General features: G+C 36.1%; 1 protein-coding gene across 4 annotated transcripts in view; it reads right to left on the bottom strand.

Annotated features, from left to right (window-relative positions):
- LOC145692699 (protein sex-lethal-like) overlaps positions 1-18,177 on the bottom strand; it is a 272,232-nt gene that overhangs the window by 67,166 nt on the left and 186,889 nt on the right. The gene's annotated exons all lie outside the window — the stretch shown is intronic.

The raw sequence follows: 18,177 nt of genomic DNA, 5'->3' as shown, positions 1-18,177 counted from the left end.
TTTAGATCCTGAATAAAAAAAAAATGACATAAAATGTTCCCATAGCTTCATAAACGCCTTTCTCTGCATTCGATCCATTCTTCAAAGACTACATAGCGCATCAAGCTAGAAAGATTTTCTTGTGAAACCTACTGAAATTGTCAATGAGACAGTAGGTTTTGTGCTTTCTAAAATATGTAATGTGCGCGCACAGCTCCAAAAAATACTGAGATAAAATGTTTTTTATTCAATGATTAATTTCATTTTGTTTACCAATAACTGCAAACAAATGTTTCAGGGGCGTCATTTGGGCAGGGCAGAAGGGTGTAATTCCGCACTTCCTTGAGTGTGATAAACACATAGGGCCTTATGCAGAGTCGTTCTGACGCGTGATTATTGCCATACTAACGAGTTTGACTAACATGTTTCCTGCAGTATTCAGGCCTTTAGTATGACGCTAATCATACGTCAAAACGACTCTGCATAGGGCCTATTTTTTTTAATTATTGTTTGATCAAATGTGTAATAAATTACTGATATAAAAGGTGAAACTTTTATGTCGGCAGTGAATCCCCGCCCAAAACAAAATCTACAGTGACGCTGCTTTTAACATTAAATCTATAGAGTTATAATAGCATATTGCTAGAGCGCTTACACTTGCTTTCAAGAGTCGAAATGCGCTCAGAGAGAGAGAGAGAGAGAGAGAGAGAGAGAGAGAGAGAGAGAGAGAGAGAGAGAGAGAGAGAGGATTTACATATGCAAGTTTAGAATTGGAGAAAAAAATGATCGGACAGCATCCACATGACGAAATTTGCAACTCTGTGAAACAGAAGAAGGTAAGTTTCCGAACTGGAGAATCATATTAGGCAGTTGTCGAATTAAGAGGGAGAACTATTTTTACAGCATCAAATGGTTGCGAAGGGAAAGAAAGATTTTAAGATCTGGGGAATTAATAATTTAAAAAGAATCTTCATCTTCCAAGACGGATTTCCAACTATCAACCTCTTAACTGTTGCACCATAACTTTATCCATTCAGCCACGGATAAATCTACGCAGTCATTCATATACTTTTTCTTTAGCTATGTTGATAAACTAATAAAATGGAAATATTCCAATAGTTGACTTCGTTGGTTCGCAGCTCACATTGAATGTAGATTTCTTGCACCTTAGTTACAGAAGGCATAATGAACTTCCCCTTGTTCAAGAACAGGGCCGGATTTAGCATTTTGGCGCCCCTAGGCCCAATAATTTTTTTCTGCCCCCTAGTCTGGTTAAAGTTACTTTCCTAAAAACCTTTATTAAAAAATTATATCAGGCCTATATGTTAATTGGTTAAACACCACTACACGATGCAATTTTATCATTGCAAGTTTTTTGAGGAATTTACTTGGTTCTGGGCTTAACAAAATACCGTTAATGTATTAACAAAAGATTGGTGAATAACTTTGGTTTTGTTCAATTTAGCCATTTGGGCAAATAAATAAAAAACTCTGTAGTAAAAAAAAATAAGTAAATAAGTAAAAAAAAAAAACAGCCAGTTCTCCCGTGTTTGAGATCAATGTTGTAACGAAGTTGATGCATAATGTTGAAAAATAGTTTAACTTTACCAACAATTATTTCTTCCAATGAACTTCAAAATCAGAATGCTTTATTAGCCTGATTTTTTAAAATCAATTCAAAAAATATGTTCAGTTTTGGCTATTTATTTTTATTTCTAGATATTTTAAAATTTTTTTCTCTCGGCCGTGCGCCCCCTGGGAGCTTGCGCCCATAGGCCCGGGCCTATTGGGAAATCCGGCCCTGTTCAAGAACACTTTTTAAACCAGTAAAAGTTTATTACTGTGTTGTTATATTTGATAGAACCGTTTGACAAGATAAAGCCAAATACTCAGACATACATCACCTTATGTGAAGCTCTAGTGGAAAATAAAACATCGTCGAGAACATGTTAGACTTTTGAAAAGAATTTCTTTTAAACCACGGGAATGGACATAAGAATGTCACTTGGATACGGATCTTTAACTTTTAAAAAAGTAGCGCATTTACGTAATTAGGTGTTAGATGAATGATTAGAGTAAGCAATTCCCACGTGGAAGATCCTAGGTTCGAATCCCGATCGTTCCTATTGTTTTTTTAGCTACGCTCATACTGTGCACTCCAGAAATTCAATTTTTGAATTTTTTCGAAATCTGGAAAGTGAAATTTCCGATTCCGGAAAATAAATTGACCGAAATTCGAATTCCGGAAAATTTTGGCCATCAGTAGTTTTTACAGTTATTTATGAACTGTGTCTGAATAATATACATTGATGAGTAACAAATTGTATTTGTTGTTGCTCTTCTAACGCAGTGATACAAATACTATTCATAAATTGTTAGATTATACAGGGCTATTCGAATTTAAAAAATACTAGCTGCAACAACAAAAAATAAGCTTGAAGTTCAAAGTTAATTATCATTAAAATCAATCGTATACTCACAACGTGATTGGCATTGCTAATGAAGACTCTAGTGCAGTAGTATATTTGATAGGAGGCTTCGAAATGCCCTCTCATATAACCTAAGTTATACGTTCTATCTCAGCGTTTCCCAACCTTTTTCAACTTGCGGCACACTACGGGTGTAACTTGAATTCTCGCGGCACACTCATATATTATTATTATTATTATTATTATTATTATTATTATTATTATTATTATTATTATTATTATTATTATTATTATTATTATTATTATTATTTGCAAATACAAAATACCATGGTATTTTTTCTGGGATTACTGATCTCCTTCTCACGGAGATGAAAGTTCGATCATTGGTTTTTCCCTATGCTAATTCATTGTGCTTATTTTTTATTCTAATTTTAAAATAGAAAACAATTGCAATGAAATATAGGACTCGGAATTCTAAAAATACGCCTTCTTTTTCGATCCAAACTTTCACTAAGAACGAAGATCACTAAATAACGAAAGAACAAACAAATGTCTTGTACATTTAACTTTGTTGTTTTAACCAAAACCGGTGTATATTATTTCAATCACACAGCTTGCGATGCATCGAAGTGAAAACACAACTGTTGAACATATTGTTCTGTCATTCACGTGCGAATGAATGTTCTACGAACGTTCACTTGACGCGTACTGTACAAATGCTTCCTTTTCTCGGTGTTAGTATGACTCTCAATTGAAGCGTAACATAGCAGCTAACCGTGGAAATGTGTACGAGCCGAAATACTGTCTGCTACACAGTAATAGATGTAGAATAATATAGTACAATTACAGTATTTTTTTCCATGGTAGAAATTCATAGTAATGTGAAATACAAAAATATCAATTTTTTCCTATGTTTTGCAATTTGGTTGCTATAGAATTAAAATTTTGTTTCGATTTCCTCGCGGCACACCAGCGGTTCATTCGCGGCACACCGGTTGGGGAACGCTGTTCTATCTTATAAAGGAACTACTCTTGTAATGATGGAAGAACTGACAAATAAAACTGTAGTTAGATATGTATCAGCAATTATGAAATGAAATAAAATCTTTGAATTTTACGTCCCGCGGTTATGCCGGTTAGGCTAAAGGAGACGGTGATTATGAGAAATGAATGAAATAGTGGAATGAAGGAAGTGGGAGGAAATGGGGGAACCGCGAGAAAACCCATGAGCACGGTGTTTGTCCACCACAAAGTCCACACGGCGCGATCTGGGATCGAGCTGAGCCACCGCGCCCCTTATGTATCGGCAATTATGGCAAGCTAGGTAAAAGTACTAATATTTAAACATTATTTTTATTATTGTAGATAGTAATTCGTTTATATTTCACGACTCGTAACAAATACTTTTAAGCTCATGCCACTTTCATGGCCAATTGGCCACAACGCGTGCGCCTTTGATGCCTATATGATCCCTGCTTCACTTGCCGGAGAAGTGTCGGATACAAACGCACCAAGTCACGTAGTTCCTGTGACACAAAAGTTTATTGGTTATTGACGGCAGGACAGAATATCCAAGCCAAAGAACTTACTCACCTCAGCACGTGATAGACAAAGGCTTCTCCTGAAATATGATTCAGACACACGATAAATACACTCGTGCTTCTCTCTCCCCACAACTTCTCCAACTTCCATCACACTAGCCACTTATTGTTGCAGGGTCGGGACTCGAGCCAGTTTTTGAGCACCTTCGTTGCTAAGCAGTTAGGGTACGCGCCTTTGCCTCGGGAGACTCAGGTTCGATTCCTGGCGCGAGCTCATGTTCGGATCTTACGTTAAGCTGTAGGCCCATGTCTCATATCGTCTCGCTGGTGCAAGGAGCGCTAAACTGAAAATCCTATCTAATCGAGCCATTTTCTGGTTTCAGGAAGGTCTTGAATTTGCCTGGACTCTGTCTTGTTGTCAAACAGTAGGATATAGTACTTGATGGCGTTGGGACGCCTCCTGACATAGCCAGGGAAAATGTACTTTAACGTTCTGATCATGACACTGCATATACCTATAAAGTTTATTCGCTAGAGAACCAGTGACGACGAAAGAGGGGTGCAAGGGGGTGGAAGGTTCCTGGTGGGTCCTCTGTCTTCCAGACATGTTGGACCGTAATGTAGATCAAGTACTATAAAACTATCCTTTCCTATATAGGAAAAAAATAGCTGGTCCCCCAAATTCTCTGCCCCTCCGTTTGTCCCCCCAACAAATCAAAACTGGCATCATCATTGTAGAGGAGCTATCTGCACTAGTACGTATAACTGGGATAAGAGTTTCTGGCGAGTGTATAATACGCGTAACTTATTACCGTTTTCTACAAGGGTGTTATTAACCTCCCTACAAGTAGTGGGAGGTTCGTTTTGGGCAGAGTTAATGAAATTCCTAAGTAGTGTTTCCCACGATATGAGAAGCACTTTCTTTTTAAATTTGAGACAAGACAAGAAATTTCCCTAGTTTTGCGGACACACTAGTTAACCCAAGTCTTAGATCTGGAACACGTTTTAGTATCACATGATTCACAGTATAAAAACTACAAATTGATAGTGATTATACGAATACAGGGTGTCTACTAAAATTCCAAAATGAAATTTCGTGACTTTTTCGTGACCTTTTCTTTACCAAACCATAACATTTCGTAACATTCTCAAGAGGAAATTTGGGTGCTAATTCGGCCGAATTTTCAAGGATGCGATAGAAGCATGCTTTGCCAGCGATTTGGTAGCGCCTAAAACCAGCCATAGACATTTCTGGTGGTGAATTTTAATGTTTTATAGAACAAAATATTCCAGTCTGCACTTATATTAGTACAGATGACAAAAACTCGTAACCCAAAAATTAAATTTCGTGACTTTTTTCTTGACTTTCATGATTATTTTCTGATTTCGTGACTCTTTCGTGACATTCGTGACCGATACACACCCTGGAGTATAATGAAGACCATTTATAAAAGTCTAAAGATACGCAAGTCACCACACAACATACTTCATTAATAAATATGCCTTGAATGTTGTTATATGACACTCTTCGTAGACCTCTCGTATCGCTGAATGGTTTTCATAGCCTCTAGTGAAATTTTAAAAAAATAAACGGGAAATAAACTTCGAATATAAATTTACAAAAGTAAATGCGAAATGTTCCCAGACGAGTCCAGAAAATACTTCGAGAATCGGCAAGAAACAAGAAAGAATTATTCCAGAATTGAGAGGCGGCAACACTTCTACAAAATTTAGAATATAGGACAGTTATATTTCTAGTAGTAGTACTCCCCGGCGTATATTGCGCCGAGTCAGCAAAAATTTTTGTGACGTCATAGGTCAAAGGTCAATGACCTTGGCCCGGGGTCAATGACCTAGGGGTACCTAGGACCACCCCCTCTAAATTTTGGCAGGGGTACCTTGGCCCACCCCCTAAATTTTGGCAGGGGTACATAGGACCACCCCCCTTAAATTTTGGAAATTGCCAAATCTAAAAATTTGGTATGGTAGCCTAGGACCATAGTATGTACCCCTATTAGTATTGGGGGTCTATGTCGTTCCCTTTTATGGGTAAAAAATTGCCAAAAATTTAAATTTCGGGGGTTTTTGACCTAATTTATCCCCTTGGATGAGGTATTATTACCCTATATAGTTATATGGGCGTATACAGGGGTCCATTCCCTTTCATAAGACATGGGTATATTAATGCACCCCTTCAAAAATTTGGGAGGGGTACCATGGCCCACCCCTTTAATTTTGGAAATTGACCAATTTCAACATTGGGTATTATAGTACCGGACCCTAATATGTATTATAATAAATTTGGGTGGTCCACCTCATTTCCTTCTAGGGGTACAAAATTGCCAAAATATAAACGTAAGCAATACGTTATACCACGTGTTTGGTTTTCGACCTAATTTATCTCCTTGGATGAGGTCCTATTACCTTATATGATTATATGGTGATGTATAGGGGTTCATTACCTATCATAAGACATAGGTGCACCCCTTGAAAAATTTGGGAGGGGTACCTTGGCCCACCCCTTTAATTTTGGAAATTGCCCAATTTCAACATTTGGTATTATAGTATAGGACACTAATATAGATCACAACCACGTGTTTGGTATTTGGTACATTTTATCCCCCTTTGATGAGGTCCTATTACCTTATATGGTTATGTATAGGGGTCTATTCCCTATCATAAGACATGGGTGCACCCCGGTAGGGGTACCTTGGCCCACCCCTTAAATTTTGGAAATTGCCCAATTTCAACATTGGGTATTATAGTATTGGACCCTAACATGTATTATGATAAATTTGGGTGGACCACTTTGTTCCCTTCTAGGGGTACAAATTTGCCAAATTTTAGTACAACCACGTGTTTGGTATTTTGGCTCATTTTATACCCTTGGATGAAGTCCTATTACCTTATATGGTTATATGGTCATGTATAGGGGTCCATTATCTATCATAAGACATAGGTACATTGGTGCACCCCGGGAGGGGTACCTTGGCCCACCCCTTAAATTTTGGAAATTGATCATTTTATATATTTGGTATTATAGTACAGGACCTCAATATGTATCATGATAAATTTGGATGGCCCATATCGTTCCCTTTTAGGGGTACAAAAATTGCCAAAATATAAACGTTGTACCACGTGTTTATTTTTTGGTCCATTTTATCCCCTTTGATGAGATTCTATGATTACAGGGGTTCATTTCTTATCATAAGACATGGGCACCCTTCTTAAATTTTGGCAATGGGGGTCCACTGAAATTGTCCAATTGAAGCATAGTACAGGACCTCAATATGTTTCGGTGGTCGTATTACCAAATTTGTTTAGTACAACCACGTGTTCGGTTACTGACTCAATTAAGGTTATAAGGTATGGATGGGTATCCCCTTTCAATTTGGTATAACCCTTCGGGTGTAGTACAGTCACGTGATCAATGATTTGGTTTTGATGCGCGACGAGGTCCCTGGTCAATGTTCTCTAGGAATTAGCTGGAAACTTTGAACAAGATTCTTGGCATTTAAAACTTTTTTTTCAACTTTTCAAACTAAAAAAAAATGAAAACAAAAATTGAAACGAAAAAATTTCGAAACAAAAATGTTCAAACAAAAAATTTTAAACAAAAAAAAATTCGAACATTTTTTAAACTTAAATTTCAAACAAAGTTTTTTTTAGTTTGAAACGAAAAAATTTAAACAAAATTTCAAACGAAAAAAATTTAAAAATTTTGAAAATAATTTACAAACAAAAACTTTCAAACAAAAATTTTCAAACAAAAATTTTGAAACAAAAATTTGAAACAAAAATTTCGAAACAAAAATTTTCAACAAAAAAATTGAAACGAAACATTTTCAAACAAAAAATTTTGAAAGAATAAATTTACAAACAAAAATTTCAAACAAAAAATTTGAAAAAAATTTTCAAACAAAATTTTTGAAACAAAAATTACAAAACAAATTTGAAACGAAAAATTTTTCAAATAGAATTTAAATCAAACAGTGATCAGCTTTCACGGTTAACCGTTAAACTTTATCCGGTTTTTAACTATTCGATTAACAAATAAACGGTTTTCAACTATTCGATTAACAAATAAACGGTTTTCAACTATTCGATAAACAGATGAACGGTTTTAACCTTTTCACACCAGTGAGTGCAAGAATTGTTGTACTCGCTTTAAATACGCATCATTTTTGAAACAAGGTGTTAGTGTTCATCATGGATACACAGTGGAAACATCCATTTACCTGTATTCTCGCAGGGCCTAGTGGGTGTGGAAAAACGTATTTTGTGAAGCGATTACTGTCACATCTCCCAACCATGATCAATGCAAAATTTCGTAAGATATATTGGTATTATGCAGAATGGCAAGACGTGTATGCAACAATGCCAGTTCCAGTAGAATTTCACGAAGGACTTCCACGAATGAAAGATTTTCAGCCTCAAGATGGACCACATTTGATTATTATTGATGACCATATGCGAGAAGTGAATAGTGATATTGTTGATATGTTCACAAAAGGATCACATCATCGAAATATTAGTGTGATTTTTATAACACAAAATGTATTTCATCAAAGTAAAGCAAATAGAAATATGAGTTTAAATTGTTCGTATTTGGTGTTGTTTAAAAATCCACGTGACAAGTCACAAATCAAGCATATGAGTTATCAAATCATGCCTGAGCATCCACTGTTTCTACAAGAAAGTTATGCAGACGCAACAAGAAATCCACATGGTTATCTACTGATGGATCTAAAACAAGATACACCCGATGAAATGCGATTTCGTACAAATATTTTTCCCGACGATTTGCATAATTATGTTTACGTACCAACAAAACATGTTTAAATTATTGTGCATGTGAAAAGAATGACTTAGTCTGTCACGATGTCTCCTACAGTGAAACACGCTGATCTGCTACGTGCTCTGCACAAAGCTAAACCAAGATTGCGTAAAGCTATTATTGCCAATGCAGACGCTTCATTAATTCATAGTATTTGTGAATGTTGTTATAATGTCTTAAAAGGCAATGTTCCACTGACAAGTGCGCAGAAGTCAAGATTAAAGCGTTACAAGAACACGCTCCGCTATCTGGTGGACAATACAAAATCATTGGATAAAAAGAAGAAACATTTAGCCGTACAACAAGGAGGATTCTTACCTGCATTACTTGCACCTATTGTAGGAAGTGTGTTATCCAGTATTTTGTTTAAACAATAAACTTCATGGAACATAGCAAGAAGATGGTTTTAGTACCACCAGAAATGCTTCAACGAATGCATGCATCATCATCCCGTGTGAGTGAAAATCGAGAATCTAATCTCGATCGTGAAATGCAATCCATATTGAATACATCGTATCCAAGTGATGAAGAAAAATGGAATCAGTACAATAGAATATTACAGAAATATCTTTATGTGATACGTAAACAAGAAGAACCAATACCACTTACAATTACATCAATGAAACCTGATGGTGACGTCCCGAATGTTGACGATAGCACGAAACAAGAAATTTTAGCCGCAATACCACAAATGTATCGTAAGAAAGCCGAACTACTATTCCGTCGTTTAAAACAAGATGACGCAATTACGTGGGATCATAAAGGAACAGTGTACATCAACGATAATAAACTACATGGATCCAATATTGTAGATTTAATGTGCGATGTGACTCGACCGAGGAAACATTCTAATCCTCAAGGCTGGGAATTGTTTTGCAACTACCTTGCATCGTCAAACACACCTCAAGAATTGATTGGTAATCCACGAAGATTAAACTATATTGTCAAGCATAATAGTACAACAGCATCTGAAGGATCTGCACCACCAAAACCGGCACCTGAATTATTTTCTTCCGGAGAAGAAGAAGAAGAAGAAGACGATGATGATGTTTTAGAAGTCCGACCAAAAAGAAAACGTATCATTCCACAATGGTCAACGTACAAACCATGAACAAAAAGTTGAAATCCATTTATTACAATCCAGCACATCCTGCATCATTTTCTACTGCAAAGAAATTATGGCAAGCCACAGGAAAATCTATACCTCTAGCCAAAATAAAACTTTGGTTAAACAAACAACCTACCTACACGTTACATCGTCCTGTACGTCGTCGTTTCCGTAGAGATTTTTATCTTGTCAACAATATTGATGATCAATGGGAATGTGATTTAAATGATTTACAATCACTTCAAAACTATAATGACAATTACCGCTATATTCTTACAGTGATTGATGTGTTTAGTCGGTACGGGTGGGCTGTACCACTAAAATCAAAAAGTGCCGAGGATATAGTGAATGCATTTGAAATGATTTTCCAGGAGAGGAAACCAATTGTACTACGTAGTGATCAAGGAACTGAATTTACCAACAAGACAGTACAAAAGTTTTTCAGGAAACACAACGTGCAACATGTTACAACAACGGATCCAGATATTAAAGCCAGCATCGCAGAAAGATTTAATCAGACATTGAAACATCGTATGTGGAAATACTTTACCAAATATCAAACATACAATTACATCAAAGTATTGCCTTTACTTGTAAAAGCATACAATGAAAGTCGACATTCCAGTATTAAAATGGCGCCTGCAAACGTTTCTCAGGACAATTTACTGGAGGTGTGGCATAACTTATACGACAAAAAGCTACAACGTTCAAAACAAGATACGAATTTATCTGTTGGTGATACTGTTCGTATAAGTAAAACAAAACGTATCTTTGACAAGGGTTACCTCGAGAACTGGACTTGGGAAATATTCAGAGTAAAAGCCATTGTACCAAGAAACCCACCAGTGTATCGACTAGAGGATTTAAATCATCAACTTATCGATGGTGTTTTCTACAGAGAAGAATTACAACCAGTACCGCTCCCTTCGACGTTCCTCATCGATAAAATATTACGTACAAGAACAAAAGGTCGCAGAAAGGAGTATCTCGTCCAGTGGAAAGGATATCCTTCCTCATTCAATTCGTGGATCCCTGCAACTTCATTGAAGAAGAAGAAGAAGAATGGAACCTGATCAAGATTTTTACGTTACACTTCCCAGTAATAGTTCCATGGATTATTTTCCAGAAAATACATTGACTTCATATATTACGAAATTACAACGACGTGTAGAGTTTCGCCAGAAATGGGATGTGGCAATTGTAGAGATTCATTATCCACATTCTTTGCTGAACATTAACAGTAAAAACAATAAAATATATTACAAATCATCAAGTAGTAATGATCAGGAACCGTGGAAGGTTGTAACGATCCCTGTACGCTATTATAACAATATACGGGATCTTATTCATGCAATTAATATACATCATAAAGAAACCAATTTATTTATATCTCATGACGCAACTAATAATATATGCCTCATAAGACATCCCAAAAAGGAAATCCATACTTCTGTACAATTGTCACCAAGTGTTAGTTTAATGCTTGGATTTGACCCGAAAAGTGATTTAAAAGATATGGAAAAGGGACAATATACACCGGATGTACGATTAGGTTTACCATCACAAATGTACGTCTATTGTGACATTATTGAATCTGTCATTGTTGGAGATACAATGGTACCCTTGCTACGAATTGTCAACATGGATCCTGTGAATCATACTTTTGGAAGTCATGCAGTACAAATCTTTAATCCTGCACATTATGTTCCTGTGGAAAAAATGAATTTTGAGCAAATACAAATCGATATAAGGGATAGCACAGGTCATCCTATGCCATTCACCTTTGGAACGGTGTGTACAAAACTACATTTCCGTCGTCGTCGTCATGACTGATCCGTATTTGCAATACTACCAAAAACAAGCGTTGTCCGGTATCGGCAACGTCTATGTGGGAAGTCCCTATCAAGCAGGACATGGCATTGGAAGTTTCCTTGGTGGCTTATTTCGTTCAGTGTTACCACTTGTGAAGCAAGGCGCTAAAACTGTGGGAAAAGAATTATTAAAATCAGGTGCCAATATGATTAATGATGTTGTGATCTCGAATCAACCGCTGGAAGAATCGTTTCATCAACGTATGCAAGAGGCAAAATCGAATTTACAAGAAAAAGCTAAAAATAAGTTGAAAACTATGCTGGGAAGTGGATATCATAAACGAAAATGGGATGACTGCTCTCAGTTTGAGGTTGACCTTCCAACGATCAACAACACCATCAATCCTACAAAGAGACGTAAATTATCACATAAGAAGAAGAAGAGATCATTGGCATCGTCACCAGATAGTTTTGATTAATTCAACGATGGCTTTCTTACATCATCAATCCTGTGAATGTGTAAAAAGTGAATTGGACATTTTTTCAACGTTGCCCACGCAAACCAGTGTTCTGGACAATCGTATTATAGGCTACAAACCAATTAGTTCAATAGCTGAAAATTCACCAATAGAATTTGTAGTGAGTGGTAGCAGTGATGAATATATTGATTTACCACAAACCTTATTATACATCCAAGCACAAATTGTGAAACCAGATGGTTCCTCCTTCATCAATACGGATAAAGCAATTGCACCTGTCAATGATTTTCTAAATGCTATGTTTAGTGAAGTACAAATCTACTTGAACAATAAACTGATTTCATTTCCGTCACATAATCATCCATATCGTTCGTACATGGAAAAACTACTCAATTATAGTGATGGAGCTAAAAATACACATTTACAAACAGCAATGTGGTTTCAAGATACGGCTGGTCATATGAACGCAACCACAAGTGAGAACAAAGGATTTCAACAACGCTATGAACTGACAAAACAAAGTATGAAATTCGATATGATTGGACATCTTCATTGTGACATTTTTAATCAAGATAAATTTTTAATTCATGGAGTTGAATTACGTGTGAAACTTATTCCTGCAAAGCCAAACTTTTGTCTCATGGCCGGTGAAAGTGGTGTCAATGCAAAAATCAACATTCTAGATGCATCGTTGCAGGTGAAAAAAGTCAGCATCAGCCCTAGTGTCAAATTGGCACACAATAAAATTTTACAATCTACACCGGCAAAGTATCCTCTGACAAGGGTTCAAATGAAATCATTTACCATCCCGAAGGATATACAATCCAAAACTATTGATAACCTGTTTATGGGAACATTGCCAAATCGTATTATTGTAGGATTTACATCGAATGAAGCATCCAGTGGAACTATTACCACCAATCCATTTGAATTTCAACATCTAAACATTAATTTCTTTACACTGTACGTGGATGGAAAAGCTGTACCATCAAAACCGTTGCAACCCAACTTTGAAGAAAATCTCTACATTTCATCGTACCACACATTGTTCTCAGGCTCTGGCATACATTTTACCAATACTGGAAATACAATTTCAAGAGCCGACTACAAGAATGGATATACACTGTTTGTATTTGACCTAACTCCCGATTCTTCTGCTGGAGATTGTCACTATTGGAATTTACAACGACATGGAGCCATCCGATTGGAAGTTCATTTCCAAGAGAAATTAGCAGCACCTGCAAACTGTATTGTGTATGGAGAGTTTTCCTCACTCCTAGAGATCGACCACCAGCGCAACATTATCCTGGACTTTTAAATTACAAGGTACGTATACGTTATGTATCATTTCCATTCACGATGTTGAATACATTACAATTAGCTAGTGCTTTACACGGTAGTCCATTATTCAGAAATCATTTTACTGGGGTATTTGCAAGCGATGAGTTGCCCTCACGGATTTCTCTTCCTCTGGCAATCATTGTAAATACAGATCCATCTACAAAACAAGGAAGTCATTGGATTGCAATTTATATTGATCATCGCGGTGTTGGAGAATATTTTGACAGCTATGGCCTTCCTCCTTATGTACCACAACATGTTGCATTCTTAAAACTTCATTGTGTGTACTATAAATATAATAATAGCCAAATGCAAAGTCTTGGTTCATCCGTATGTGGGTATTATGCTTATTTTTATTTGTGCTGTAAAGCCCAAGGAAAATCTCTGCGTGAAATTCAATATTTGTTCACAACAGTACCCACGGTTAATGATCGTAGACTGCTGCAATATACCTTCCAGGTAATTTTATCATATTTATCATTGTAAGTGTATTTGTTTTATCATCATCTATTTCTATACTAATCATCTTTTTCCTCGTTCTTTTTTACAGAATTCACAATACGAAGCTTTGCAAACGGGTGCTATGCTGCAAAACATGGAAACAAATCATCGCAATCAAGAAGAGGAGAGAGTCTAATGAAGAAACCCAGCTCAATATACAAACATTGTCAATAAGAAAGAAAAAGAAGAAACCAGAAAAATGAATAAAATACAATTTATGCTTATTTATGTGTTTTTATTGTCCATTCCATATACAATGTTATCAGATTCTCCTAAAGAACTGTGCGATATAAGACGAGAACCCTGGGCAAAGTTTCCACATAATTCCTAGAGAACATTGACCAGGGACCTCGTCGCGCATCAAAACCAAATCATTGATCACGTGACTGTACTACACCCGAAGGGTTATACCAAATTGAAAGGGGATACCCATCCATACCTTATAACCTTAATTGAGTCAGTAACCGAACACGTGGTTGTACTAAACAAATTTGGTAATACGACCACCGAAACATATTGAGGTCCTGTACTATGCTTCAATTGGACAATTTCAGTGGACCCCCATTGCCAAAATTTAAGAAGGGTGCCCATGTCTTATGATAAGAAATGAACCCCTGTAATCATAGAATCTCATCAAAGGGGATAAAATGGACCAAAAAATAAACACGTGGTACAACGTTTATATTTTGGCAATTTTTGTACCCCTAAAAGGGAACGATATGGGCCATCCAAATTTATCATGATACATATTGAGGTCCTGTACTATAATACCAAATATATAAAATGATCAATTTCCAAAATTTAAGGGGTGGGCCAAGGTACCCCTCCCGGGGTGCACCAATGTACCTATGTCTTATGATAGATAATGGACCCCTATACATGACCATATAACCATATAAGGTAATAGGACTTCATCCAAGGGTATAAAATGAGCCAAAATACCAAACACGTGGTTGTACTAAAATTTGGCAAATTTGTACCCCTAGAAGGGAACAAAGTGGTCCACCCAAATTTATCATAATACATGTTAGGGTCCAATACTATAATACCCAATGTTGAAATTGGGCAATTTCCAAAATTTAAGGGGTGGGCCAAGGTACCCCTACCGGGGTGCACCCATGTCTTATGATAGGGAATAGACCCCTATACATAACCATATAAGGTAATAGGACCTCATCAAAGGGGGATAAAATGTACCAAATACCAAACACGTGGTTGTGATCTATATTAGTGTCCTATACTATAATACCAAATGTTGAAATTGGGCAATTTCCAAAATTAAAGGGGTGGGCCAAGGTACCCCTCCCAAATTTTTCAAGGGGTGCACCTATGTCTTATGATAGGTAATGAACCCCTATACATCACCATATAATCATATAAGGTAATAGGACCTCATCCAAGGAGATAAATTAGGTCGAAAACCAAACACGTGGTATAACGTATTGCTTACGTTTATATTTTGGCAATTTTGTACCCCTAGAAGGAAATGAGGTGGACCACCCAAATTTATTATAATACATATTAGGGTCCGGTACTATAATACCCAATGTTGAAATTGGTCAATTTCCAAAATTAAAGGGGTGGGCCATGGTACCCCTCCCAAATTTTTGAAGGGGTGCATTAATATACCCATGTCTTATGAAAGGGAATGGACCCCTGTATACGCCCATATAACTATATAGGGTAATAATACCTCATCCAAGGGGATAAATTAGGTCAAAAACCCCCGAAATTTAAATTTTTGGCAATTTTTTACCCATAAAAGGGAACGACATAGACCCCCAATACTAATAGGGGTACATACTATGGTCCTAGGCTACCATACCAAATTTTTAGATTTGGCAATTTCCAAAATTTAAGGGGGGTGGTCCTATGTACCCCTGCCAAAATTTAGGGGGTGGGCCAAGGTACCCCTGCCAAAATTTAGAGGGGGTGGTCCTAGGTACCCCTAGGTCATTGACCCCGGGCCAAGGTCATTGACCTTTGACCTATGACGTCACAAAAATTTTTGCTGACTCGGCGCAATATACGCCGGGGAGTACTACTCTAGTCTCATGGGTAACATTACCCCGAAAAATCGTCCCAACTAGCGATTAACCGGAAGCAGGACAATAGTCCTCGGCGAATATGGCATTCCCTGATTACCCAGTATATCCTCGGAGGTCAAAAACGAATAAGGTACTAGCTGTAATAAAGCATTGAGTCAATCCAGGGTACGTGTTCTCAGCATAGTCACAATCTATGTATATATGTATTGTGTACAAATCCGAGTAGTTGGTTAGGATCCCACTTAAATAGTAGACTGTAGACTAAATCACATCACAAATGACCTGAGATCTAAAAATGGACGTAAACTATAATCACTAAATAAAGAACCAACGTTCATATCAATGGTATGTGTCCACGGCAGAATAAATTCATAATAATGCTTTTTACACTAATTTGAGACTGCTGAATCCAATGAAATTATTTTTAAAGATAGCGCTTTTATACTAATTTGGGAACGCTGAATCCAATGAAACTATTTCACAGATAGCGCTTTTCTATATTAATTTGAGAACGCTGAATAAAAAGGAAACTATTTTTTTTTAAAAAAAAGGACACATTTTTATACTTATATGAAAATGATGAATTCAACCACACAATTTTAAAGATAGTGCTTTTTATATTAATTTGAGAACGTTGAATCAAACGAAACTACTTTAAAGATAATGCTTTTTATACTAATTTGAGAATGCTGAATCCAACGAAACTGTTTTAAAGATAGTTTTTCTATGATAATTGGAGAATGCTGAATTCAACGAAACTATTTTAAAGATAGAGCTTTTTGTACTAATTTGAGAATGATGAATCCAACCGAACTATTTTAAAAATAACGCTTTTCATACTAATTTGAGAAATCTGAAAACGAAAGTATATTAAAGATAGCGTTTTTCTAAACTAATTTGAAAATGCAGAATCCAACGAAACTATTTTAAAGAGAAAGCTTTTCTGTAATAATTTGAAAATGCTGAATCCAACGAAACCATTTCCAACATCGTGCTGTTTTATACTAATTTGAGAATATTGATTTGAAAGAAACTATTTTAAACATTGTGTTTTTTATACTAATTTGAGAACGCCGAATCCAACGAAACTGTTTTAAAAATAGAGTTCTTCTAAAGTAATCTAAGAATGCTAAATCGAATGAAACTATTTTAAAGATGGAGATTTTTACACTAACTTGAGAACGCTGAATACAACGAAACTATTTTAAAGACAGCGCTTTTTATACTGATTTGAGAATGCTGAATCAAACGAAACTATTTTAAAGATAGTGAATTTATCCTAATTTGAGAACGCTTTTTATATTAAATTGAGCAAACTGAATTCAACGAAACTATTTTAAAAAATGAGTCTACAGCTCACGCTAGAAATTACTTTAACGTTAATATATTTATATTTATTTATATTCCAACTTTGACTTGTAAATTATTCATTGTAGCTTTGGAAAATTCAAGATTACTAATAAAACTCCAACTAACTAATAAAACTAATGTAATATAGGTGAAACTGTAACACAAATATATAATCTTAAAATATATATACTGCTTTGGTCAGTTGGAGTTTTATTAGTAATCCCACTTTGAGATCATTTCTATCCCGATCCTCTGGGCGGAAACAATTAAAAACAACTCCATTGAATTCAGTGTTCTCATATTAGTACGTATAAAAAGGTCAATTAGGAATTTATACAAATGTGGACACTTTTACCATTAATATGAACGATAGCTTTCTATAATTGACCCTCCTGGACGCAGTATATAGCCCGACTGTACTGTGTGAAAAATATTTGTGAAGAAATAATCCATGAAGAGCAAGGAATAGTAATTCGTGATGTATGGTCAGCATAACTGATGTATCTAGTTACTTCAGGTATTCTTGATCCATGTCACCTCTGAATTCAAGCTCCTGTGCGCATATTATGTACATCAAAGCCAAGAACTCTGTAACCCATTGAGAATCGAACCCCAGATCATATAAACCAAAGTCACATGTTCTGCCAATTACGAGAATGATGCACGGAACACTAAGTAATAATCGTGTAACTCAACAAAGTGCTTTACGTCTTCACCACTCGTTGGAGTGTCCATGACTAAAGAACAGTAAAT

This window comes from Thermobia domestica, chromosome 8, assembly GCF_964235325.1.
Source record: "Thermobia domestica chromosome 8, izTheDome1.hap1.1, whole genome shotgun sequence".
Classification (NCBI taxonomy): domain Eukaryota; kingdom Metazoa; phylum Arthropoda; class Insecta; order Zygentoma; family Lepismatidae; genus Thermobia; species Thermobia domestica.
This window is presented reverse-complemented; position numbering and strand designations above follow the sequence as displayed.